General features: G+C 40.5%; 1 protein-coding gene across 1 annotated transcript in view; it reads right to left on the bottom strand.

Moving 5' to 3' along the window:
- LOC108678155 overlaps positions 1 to 11,755 on the bottom strand; it is a 79,325-nt gene extending 67,570 nt beyond the window's left edge. The window contains exon 1 of the mRNA XM_047885074.1: positions 11,399 to 11,755. The gene's annotated coding sequence lies outside the window, so the exon portion shown is untranslated. The remainder of the gene's footprint in view (positions 1 to 11,398) is intronic.
- Between the last annotated feature and the right edge of the window lie 393 nt (positions 11,756 to 12,148).

Below are 12,148 nucleotides of genomic sequence, written 5' to 3'. Positions count from 1 at the left end.
TCTTTAAACCCCCGATTGCAGAGCGCGGCGCAGTCTTTACACTGCCGGCTGCTGAGCGCGTCGCAGTCTTTAAACCCCCGATTGCTGAGCGCGGCGCAGTCTTTACACCTGTCTCTTATACACATCTAGATGTGTATAAGAGACAGGGTGTGGTGTGTGAAGTACACGTCGTGTGTGTGGTGTGTGAAGTACACGTCGTGTGTGTTGTGTGTGAAGTACACGTCGTGTGTGTGGTGTGTGAAGTACACGTCGTGTGTGTGGTGTGTGAAGTACACGTCGCGTGTGTGATGTGTGAAGTACACGTCGCGTGTGTGATGTGTGAAGTACACGTCGTGCGTGAGGTGTGTGAAGTACACGTCGTGTGTGTAGCGTTTGCAGTACATTCCGTATAAACTATGGCAACACACTGCACTTATAATTATATCTCCCATATCTTATAATTATATCATAAGACATTACGCAATAATCACTGCGTTGACGAAACTACAAAAGTCTGGCGAAGATTGCCGGTGCATCAGGAGAATGGAGTAATTTCCCCCGTACCGAGAATTAGAGAATAAGATGCAATACAAGGAAATTCCGCGGAAGTTTAAGACGTCGAGAACAGCAGGGGCCATACTTTCAAAACTCGCTAAGTGAACGTAAGTACTTACGCTCTATTTTCTTGTCTATGATTGGTGGATTTGGCTTGAAAGGCCGTCAATGATCGGCTGATGAACTTACTATCTCTTATATTTTTTTGAAAGTATAGGGCCTGTGGCCGGATTATCAAAACTTCGTAACTTTTTGTACTTACGACAAAAAAGTTATGTGGTACGTAAGTACACCCTAATTTTGGCATTATCAAAACTTTCGTACGCAAGTCTTAGCTAAAAGCGTAAATGTTTTTCCCGCGCAAATGTTTCCCGCTCAAATGTTTTGATAATACCACCGCTAGCTATTACGTTGTCATAGCAACGCCACTCGTAAGTCGATTTTGCGTACTTACGAAGTTTTGATAATACGGCCCCAGGACGCTATGCCAAGGGAAAGGAGTGCCATTCCAAGGCTTCCAGAATAAGGCGCAACCCTAAGGAAATTCTTCGGAATTGTATGGAGTCGAGCAGAGAACGCTGCGCCTTAGAAAGCTTAAAGCGTCGAGAACAGGCGGTGTGCTATGAAAATTACCCCAGGCACGTTAAAGTGGCTCAATTTGTTTGCCCATTGACACACTAAACGAATATGGAGGCAGGCAATGTCTAGGACGGCAGCCGCGAGGTGCGCAATATTTGGTCAGGCAGGAAATTTCCAGGCAATGTACACTGTATTAACAAATGATGCTTTGACATCCATGGTTATAACATTACTTATTTACGCACAAACGCTTCAAAATGATATGCGTCAAATGGTAGTTAAAGGTTTTTTATGCGTCTATCTTGCGGCATATTATACATAGGCAGGCAAATAATTTCAAGCCTATAGCTATGTCAATGCAACTTTGATGAAATGGTCTATGTCTCCATTGGCATGTAAAGTCTAGGTTATCAGGAGGCTAGGCCTTAAGGCAGTTATGGCATGTAGAAAACCTGTAGGAATTTAGGATGGACAACTTTTATGTCAAGGTTAGCAGGTAATGTCCACAGGAAACGAAGCTAATGTTAAGATATGCAAGTGATGTATTAGCTAACATGCAATGTCTCGGCTATCTGGCAATATTTCGGCTAGAAAGCATATAATATCATTACAAAGTATAGGCTAGCAGTGTCTTAGCAAGCATGCAATACCTTTGCAATATCTAGACCAGTAGGCAATGTTTTTGCAAGCATGCAATACCTTTACAATATCTAGACCGGTAGGCAATGTTTTTGCAAGCATGCAATATTTTTGCAATATCTAGCCTAGTAGGCAATGTTTTTACAAGCATGGCGTATCGTTGCAATATCTAGGCTAGTAGGCAATGTCTTGGCAAGTAATGTAACATCTATGCTAGCTGGTAATGCCAAGCTGTGTAATTGAGGTAAGGCGTAGGGAATCAGGCAACGTCCAGGCAAGTCAGCCATATCAAGGAAGGCATTCGAAGTCTACCGTATCGCTGGTGTCGGCAATTTGTTGGTCGCTATAGCAGGCAATACTGGGACGATGCAATAAAGCTAACTTGCAGACGCTATTAACCAAGTGTCGCACCTATCGCCCTGTACAGCGATCAATTCATTAATTCATTGCACAATATATTATATACTTCAGTGTCTTCCGCGATTGAAATCGATATTACAAGGTAAATTCAGAAGAACTGAGTTCGGTTGAAGAAAAAATTTTTTATTCTAAAATGGTTAGAGATTGAGCTAATTTTTGCCGCTCTTCTATTCAACTTCACTTTTTGTTGTTTGTCCGTCTGCTACAAATCTTATAATCGATATTTAAATACACTTCTACCTGCTCAATCGATCTGTAATTTTGTACATTTGCGTGAAGCTGGAGACAATGCACGAGACAATTGACAGAATCACCAAATAAGTTGTCAATCATTGGTAATCAATTAATTCTGTTTTGAATGAAAAAAGAATTTTGTATGAAATCTTATAGTACTTCACAAGCAGTTGCAGAAAAATTTCGTCAGATGATAGCTTAATTGCAGCTGTGTTGATAGTCAATAATCTATAAATTGTGCTTTTTAAATAGTCAAAAGAAGGAAATCTGTTGATTATACTGAGCTGTGATCCGTATTATAAAGCTAATTCTCGGCAGTTGAGACGCCACGAGTCAATATACATATGGTCCAGCGTGCCGATAGCATTAGGGTGGGTAAACACGATAGGTACGTAGTATGAAAATAATAAATTTAAAAATAAAATAAGAAATTAGTTTGTACACATGTGAAATCGGAGACACAGGTCTCTTTAGAAGTCTGGTCTGTAAAAGCACTTTTTAAACGCATATTACTATCGCTAGAAGAATATGCAGTATATCAAGGAAATTCAGCGGTTAGCATATAATTTGCACGATTGCATTTTCCTAAATTTACTGTCATTCACACCAGCAGTGCAGACGCCTGCCATGCCCATGGTGTGAATGCTTCTGCATTCACACCATTACTGGAATTTCATTAAATAATATTGGACTGGACCGTGACTGGCATATGCCTGGCATGAGGCTGGCAGTATGGAGTGAACCTGACCTTATATAGGGTCTGATTGTTCAGGCAACAGAGATGAGCGTACACATAATCCACTGATATCGTACTTCAGCGACCTTATATAATCCAAAAACGTACTATATTTATTTTCAATAATGATTGATTGGGTATTAAATAACATTGATTAGAATAAAAATGCGTAGTTTGTTTGATTTAAAAAGCTTGACTGTATAATCATGCCATAAATCAATCAAGAGTATCCGAACAATCTGAACAACGCGATGTATACTGTCCATTTTAACAAATGGCTTAGTATGAGAAGTGCGTCCCTTATACCGCATGTTCTTAATGATGGACGCTCGCTGGATCACAGTTGAGTGTTGAGCTCAGAGGCTGAGGTTGAGTTTCCTCTGCATAATAAACCTGAGGTTGAGTTTCCCTTGCATAATAAACTCTGAGGTTGAGTTTCCTCTGCATAATAAACCTGAGGTTGAGTTTCCTCTGCATAATAAACCTGAGGTTGAGTTTCCCTTGCATAATAAACCTGAGGTTGAGTTTCCCTTGCATAATAAACTCTGAGGTTACGTTTCCTCTGCATAATAAACCTGAGGTTGCATTTCCCTTGCATAATAAACTCTGAGGATGCGTTTTCGAAGTGTTCACCTCGTTGTCAGTTTACGCCTCATGAGAAACATACATCATGGGTAGGAGGGTAGGGGTAGGGGTATGGCAGGGTATGGCCTTGCTGCCAGCTATCATGGAAGGTAGCTGGCAGCAAGGTGCGGTTATGTAGTTGCATAGCACTTTACTTACAACGTCGGCCTGACGGTATAGAAGCTTTACCCGTACCTACCGTACTGTACCTATCACTTCGTGCTTATATGATATACTCTTAAAACAAGAAACTTGCATTTACTCATCAGAATAATGAATGAAACGTGTCCTTACGTTACTCATGCAACATAAATCAGAGTGGTACTTTGTATATACATTAGAGGTACATATCACAGGTTGTACTGTTTTTTATTGAACAGCTACCAACGCGTCAGATGGGAAGACATGTTTTGTTGTAGCATGTAGAATGACATAAGATAAACTAAACATAAGTTTTGCTACCCAGAAGTCACCTATCCTTGAAACCAAAATTATCCTGGGTAAACATATTGCAGAAGATAAAAATGTAACTAAACAGAAGGTTACCTATAACAAGACATTAGTTACTGCAATAGTGATATTTGCAAGTCAAAGCGTCAAAATACTAACAAATCAAACAAAATTTTGAAACTTGCATAAACTTCCCGTTCATAGCGGAAAAAATGGGATAAATTCCGGCTTGCTTTGGGGGTTTAATGAATGTTTGACTGGTTGGATACACTATCATCGAATAAAATACGGAAAATCTCTAATTAAGGAAGCACTATACTGAGTACGGCATTAGGAATTTACAAAAAAAATCATTGCATTCTGGGTAGTGAGTTGAAATTGTGCTATTAACTGTAGTGTCCTCTTGAGTTGTTAGATGCAGAATATCTGACCATGCATGTCAGTCAGTGAGACGAATCAGCAATTATAAATACATATGAACTTTAATGAATAACAAACGTGAGAAGTCTACGGATATTCAAACAAACGGTATCGCATCACGCGCGTGAAAAAACGGGGGCAGGCGAAGGAAATCGCTGTGTTTCTGTTAGATGCCTGCTGTTGTGTAAACAGGTCGCCGAGTCGCAAGAGCCAAGCAACTTTCATCTCTTCGTGCGGACTGATCTTTATGAGCAGCTAACTAGTCTGTTAAGTCGAAGTCGAAAAATATTCAATTCAACGTAAAGTCAATTCATAATTGTGTTGTCGCGTCAATTCAACGATCGCGTCAATAGATCGTGTCAAGTGATGGTGTCAAGTGATGGTGTCAAGTGATGGGGTCAAGTGATGGGGTCAAGTGATGGGGTCAAGTGATGGGGTCAAGTGATGGGGTCAAGTGATGGGGCAGCTGATCGTGGCTTTAAACCAAGAGAGAGTTCAGTTGCATGGAAGCAGGTTCAGATTTTACGCAGCAGCGGCTAGAATTTCTACGCTCAACTAGTTTCTTTCACTACACAGGTTCTTGTTTCAAATTCAGCTCGTTGTAAAAATTTCATAAGCCTTTAATAATGATATAGCATGCAAAAATCGTGACACAATTATTTGGGTCCATAACTGGTCCAAGAAAAATAGGATGAAAGTAGTCATGGTGCTAGGAGCAATGTTGGATCAATGGTAGAGACCAGTACGTGATCAGAAGAATAAAGAATAGCTTCCTTCAACACAACGAATCGATCATTTGTCTAGATGAAGCTCTTATCATTAAACCATCATATATGATAACATGCTTAGAGAGGCATTAGAAAAAAAGTGAATATAACAGCAAACGTCACTGTACAATATGCCACAGCACTGGATGATATACTACACATTCCCTCGAGCACTGCACATTCAGAAAAATGATTTATTCGTATATTATAGTCATACAAATCGTAACATACGTAGTTCATTACCCATAGACCGTGCAAAGAGCAGAGGTAGCACTGATTCCTCCTTTTACCAGGACCAACTGGATCAGAATAACCAAGACCTCATCACAATATGGACAAAGTCTCGCATATTTCTCTGAGTTCAACACGTCATAGCCTGGCATAAAGCATTCGCGAGTGTTTGAAGGACCAGAACTGCTCCATGGAAAGCTCAACAAACATCTGCATTGGACGGTATGGCCGAGTCCTGGTACATAGAATAGAAATCTGTTCAACTCGGCGCTATAAAGCAGACATTGACCGGCCGGTGCTCGCTCAGTCTGAGATGGAAAGCTTTCCGATAACGCTGTGGGTGACCACAAATAAAATCGGTCGGGGTTATCGGGAAAAGCTTAGCACAATAATAGATATCGTATAGTAATAGAAGCCATGCCAACAAAACCTATTGAGTTTCTTATCAGCTATGTTTACAGCCATCTTAGCAAAATTATTGTGCGTTGAGGTCGATTAACTTGAGGCACTTCAGTTAGTTTAGCGGCCTCCAATCTTGTCAATAACCAATTCTTTAGAAGTGATTAAATCTTGAAGAAAAACGAACACTTAACCTATATTAAGTCATCTAAGCAAGATTATTGTGGGCTGAAGTTATGTAATTTTATTTAAATACTAAGAAAAGCCATTATCTACTTCATTTCGAATTGTAATTCAACTAAAAATTAAAACAAGTATTTAAATTTGTGGTTTCAATGCAGGGAAAATTGTTTTGTAGATTGTTGCAGATTGTTACAAATTCAAAATAGTTAAGGACATTTTTTCGTGTCAAGGTAACGGAATTTTGTTTAATAGTGTAAACGAATAAATTAAACTAATGAAAATTAATTCTAAGAATTCTATGCATAATTAAAAAGTTTCAGCGTCAAAGGAAAAAAATAGCATCTACCTTCACTGCAACTTTATGAAATTGGAACCATAAAATTTTCAATATTTAGTTGTGTAGACTACAAGGATCAGAAGAATTTTTTTGTAGCAAGAATCGAAATTTGTTTTTAAAATAACTATCGTCAATCAAAAGAATTTATCATTCGGTGGAGATTCGTCGCAAACTTATGACCCAGCAAAAGCTTAAACAAAGACATTATATATTACAAAAGTTTTTAGAGTATCAAGAATCTTTAAAAAGGAGTACAGATAATACGAGTAACAACCTTCAAATGACCAGTAATTACACACAATTGAACGAATGCCCGGTGAAATGATTAACACACTTCTAATTAACCGACTTAAATGCCCACAAGAAAGAACTTGGCAATCAAGTCCACAAAGGAAAGCTTAGATCTGACTTCACCCAAGCCTAGACTGTAAAGACTTGATATTGTGTGGAGCCTCACAAGAAACAGTGCAATAATTACTGGCCAATGAACTAGTTTTATAGAAGCACAATAATCACCTCGGGCAATGGAGTGATGTTCTGCACGCGAGGGTCCAAGAGGTCCTTTATTATAAATACTTTTTACTTTCTATATTATCACTGCACGCACTTTATTGCCTCAGACACGATAAAGCGCGGCGGAAATCATAGCGCGCCTATCGCTGCTGCTGGGAATTCTTGCGACTTCTTGTAGGCATTCGCGGTGAAAAGAAAGCTTCGTTGACCAGGTCTTTGTCATTAGGTTGGTTTCAAAAGATCCAGTAAGTTGTGGGTCAGGTGGGAAAATGATGAATTACTCATAACTCATAAGTGTGCGTTGAATTCGCATTCATTTTGCAAGAATCTTCGGACAAACATTATGATTTAGACAACAGACCAGGGCCTATACGTTCAAAAAAAGTTAAGAGATCGTAAGTTCAGCAGGCAATCATTGACGGCCTTTCAAGCAAAATCCGCCAATCATAGACAAGAAATTAGAGCGTAAGTACTTACGTTCACTTAGCGAGTTTTGAAAGTATGGCCCCAGGTAACTGAGTCAGGTAAGTGAGCTACTAAATTGAGGGACAGGTTTTAATTAAAGCAAGATTCTAGTAAAATTTGAGATGAATAATTAGAATGTTTTAGGTATTTCTACAAATTGGAACGTAAAATACGACACTGGAACGACCCAGGAGCGTACAAGTAGCCTAAACATGAACGATTGCTTAACTATCATCACATTTAACGAATTTCAATACCAGTTCGCGGTAACTCCTTTTACACCTCAGAAATGACTCGTCCGTGAATCTGCCTTGACTCAGCCATGACCATGTCACGGCTACACACTACGGCAACGTACATCAAAATTTTAAGAGTTGCAGAAAGCTGCAGATGCGACCGCGCTCGCCAGCTCGCCACAAATTGATGAAAGTCTAATGAAGTTTACCCTAAATTTCCTGACCTGGATGGTAATTTTCCAAGTTTTAATCAGAGAAGTTAGAGGGCGGTGCGAGAGACGCTCATCTTCCAGCAGCCGGCGAGTGAGCGCAGCCGCGCTGATGCAACGGCCAAGAATTTTCATGAGCCAGGGAAGCTTCAGGTTCTTCAAGAAGCTTCGCGAGCGCCGGCAACTGGACGCGGTGGTGCCTCGAGCACCTGCAACTGGACGAGGTGGTGCCTCGAGCGCCTGCAACTGGACGCAGTGGTGTCTCTAGCGCCTGCAACTGGACGCAGTGGTGCCTCTAGCGCCTGCAACTGGACGCAGTGGTGCCTCTAGCGCCGGCAACTGGACGAGGTGGTGCCTCGAGCGCCTGCAACTGGACGCAGTGGTGTCTCTAGCGCCTGCAACTGGACGCGGTGGTGCCTCGAGCGCCTGCAACTGGACGCGGTGGTGCCTCGAGCGCCTGCAACTGGACGCGGTGGTGCCTCTAGCGCCTGCAACTGGACGCGGTGGTGCCTCGAGAGCCGGCAACTGGACGCAGTGGTGCCTCTAGTGCCTGCAACTGGACGCAGTAACGTCAGGGCGACAGGTCTTTGTGCCGGAAGGGAAGTGGTGACTGACGCTAGTCATGGGACTGGAAAGTGAAGTGATGTTTGGGATTCTCGGTGCTGGACACTGAAGTGATGTTAGCTATGCGGATATAACGGTGCTGGAACTGAACTAATGCCAGAGGCGATACATCGGAAGCCAAAATTTGTCGCTTCAATTGGGTCATGTGACGCAACATTTATACAGTCCCACGCGCGTGCAAGCATCGACGCTTTAACACACGTTCTCATCGAAGGCACCTTCATATCAGCTGTTATACTTAGCAGATATTGAGTCAATTGCATATTAGTTCTTGAGGGCTCGTCTTTGTAGCCCTCGGCTTAAGTAGAATGATTCCATATAATAACTCCCCTCTCAAAATAAAAACATTGAAAGAATTAAGATGTATAAATTAGAATTTTAGAGCCGAGATAATGAGTGTTCTAAACTTTCGAATTAAAAGTTTATCAAAGTTAGTAAAACAAAATGAACTTAAGTGATTATGATACACTTAAGATATCATCAACTTTAAGATGTTCGTAAATTCAGGTTCTTATGTAGGCAGTTTTGAAAATTAATGAGAAATACAGAAGGAAATTGATGGGAAGAATATGAGCACAACTTAATGTGATGACACGATTGGTGATGACACGAATGGTGATGACACGAATGGTGATGACACGAATGGTGATGGCACGAATGGTGATGACACGAATGGTGATGGCACGAATGGTGAAGACACGAATAGTCAGGCACAACTGTGATGACGCGAATGGCCAAGCATGATGAGGTTGACACCTATGGTCAGTGTTGATTGAGTTTCATTGACCGGAAAATATGACCGCACGGATAAAAATATTATTGGCCACCGTCCAAATACAGTATTAACAAAATATTATCTAATAAAAAGTATCTCGCATTAAAGTAGTACATATTAATTTGCCAATAGGAACCATCACTGCCCACGAATTAAGATGAACAGATTCGGTATCTCGATGAGCGTGTACGCAACAGGAGTAGGATTATAGGAAATTTCATTATTTTTTCTGTATAGAATGTGCGTTGAATAATTGTCCACAACATATAGTAAATCTAATATCAAATTCGATGCCTCGATGCCAATCTATTTCTAACTACAATTTCTTACACACTATTACCCTTTTTCTCTTTATCCATTACTCTATTTCTTACAAACAAATATTACCTTTTTATGTCCAGTTAGATTTTTATTATCTCTATCAGTACCTACGTATCTTGTGCAATAATACAATTCCTTCAAGTACAGTTATAAAAAAACTCAACTCGAAACACACGACTACAATCCAGTAATATCTTACTCTCCTAGATCGAAACCACTCAAGAAATAAATGCGCGCTCGTTCATTTAACTTGCACTGGTTGGAATTCTGTAAATGCAGATTGTTCGGTCATTCACTGAACTTTTGCAGTATTGATCATTATGTGCTCGTTACAAGTAATCATGCAACATGGCACGATTTTCTAGTTAGCTCATTACCATGACAGTCAATTAAATATGTAACTCGAGCAGTGATAGACGCCCAATAGCAGGCGGGATCCATGATGCCGCTCTGAGAGCTGTTCTCAACTTCTCAGAGACAACGTCCAGCAATACGAATACTGAGAATTTCGATAAACATAGATGGTAGTATCGGTACAGAGATGGCAGTATCGGTACAGAGATGGTAGTATTCATACAGAGATGATCTATTATGAAGATAGTAATATTTTCTTTGACACGCTAGCATTTGGTCGGGCCAGCGGCCCTAATATTGCTCTTCACAGGCTCCGGTCTGGTGGCGAGATCGACAAGCGACCGAGCTGCCGTGAGACCGGCCGACGTCGCGCATGCTGTAGCTTTGAGATTAGTACTGGAGCGTCGACTAGGACAGAACCGTGCTATTACAGTGGTATAGAACCTTTGTGGCACACTAGGATAAAGCCGTCCAATTGAACAGTACCATACTCACCTAGTACACTAGTGACTAGTATAGAGCCTTCGTATAGCACACCAAGACAGTGCTTAACGAGTATGTATGAGTAGGTTAGTTCTTTACTACAGTACTTGGTTGGTTCCGTAGTACTGTGCTAGGACAGTTCTTTAGTTATATACTCGTACGTATTGGTATTTGAACTTTCGATTGCGTCTTTATCTGCGTGGCCCAAGTTTTGCACAAAATTTCTATTTAACTAATACCAGTCAAGAAAATGCGGTTTCGAGTCTGCAACGGGAAGCATTAGACTAGTACCGTACTAATACTGTTATTACATCATTAGACTGTTATTAGAATTAGGCTGCTAATAACCGCAACCTGTAGCGATATCGAATTACTCCCCGGACTGTCCCAGCTAGTGACACATAGCAGGTTTCGATACTAGTAAACCTAGCCGATGTAAACTCACAGCTCTTCAAACACTAGTCAACAACTGAAATGCGTTGCCGGTGGATGCACTAACCACCGTCCGGCTGAGTGGAACTCTAGGAATGTTAGTTCATATTCAGGACGCATTCAAACTTGTAATTCGATTGTTCCAGTTTATCAGCTGCAGATAAAATGAACCAACAGTTTTAGAATATTTAAAAACCTAACTGCAGAAACAATTTAGATAGTAATTTGATTCGCCTTAATTGGACATTTTGGCCAAATTTAGTACTATTAGAGTTGCAATACCATCGCTCGGGTCATTAATTACGATGTTACATTGTTATAATTTCAGCGTTACCAATAGCATTATTCACCAACTATAAGGTACATCAGAAAGAAGTCTTTAACAGTAGTTTCTTAATGAAACCTAATGTGAAATACTTAGGGTCTAGCTTACCTTGAAAAAGAAGGTCGCATCGCCGTCGTTGTAGCGCTCATGAAGCAGATTGAAGAAAAATTCTACGTGCAAGAGTTCGATTTTTCTTATCGCAAAATCTACTTTTTGATAACCCGACCACACACTAGACTTTGATCAGCTCTGATTGTTCGGATGCATCAATTTCAATCAAAATTTTAATCTATGTGATTTTTCCCACTTAAAAGCTGCATAAGGGAATCAATACAGAAATATGCACAGTTTCACTGGACGAAGAACGGAACAAGGAAGCACAAGTCGGACGCGTTAAAAGTGATAACTGTATTTGCTCAAGTATAAAAAATGGCTTGGCAAAACAAGTGCTGCAGTAAACCTGAAAAAAGTTACGACAGAAACTCATTTGGCATATTTTAGGTATGAATCAGAATATTATAGTCCACTGTAATTCGCCTAATGTAATCCAGTAATTGAATATACCGTTTTTAGACCTCTCGAAAAATCGCAAATAAACGAGGTAGGTATTTTAAAAACTAGGTATGTCATGACACATAAACTACTCAAGAGTTGCCCGCCCAGAATTTTGCTTGATTATATGAGCCGTTGCTGAACGCATGATTCATCAGGAGCAACATAGCGAGCTTACGTGAGCGAGGAGACTTTTATTTGGGACCAACATTAATCTTCCATTGGGGCACATAGTCTCGGGACTAGGCAAGAAACAGTTCAAAACACACGTTTCCATTCTACATCAGAATGAAAATAGCACTAGGA

The sequence above is a fragment of the Hyalella azteca genome, unplaced genomic scaffold (genome assembly GCF_000764305.2).
Source record: "Hyalella azteca isolate HAZT.00-mixed unplaced genomic scaffold, Hazt_2.0.2 contig2099, whole genome shotgun sequence".
Lineage (NCBI taxonomy): Eukaryota > Metazoa > Arthropoda > Malacostraca > Amphipoda > Hyalellidae > Hyalella > Hyalella azteca.
This window is presented reverse-complemented; position numbering and strand designations above follow the sequence as displayed.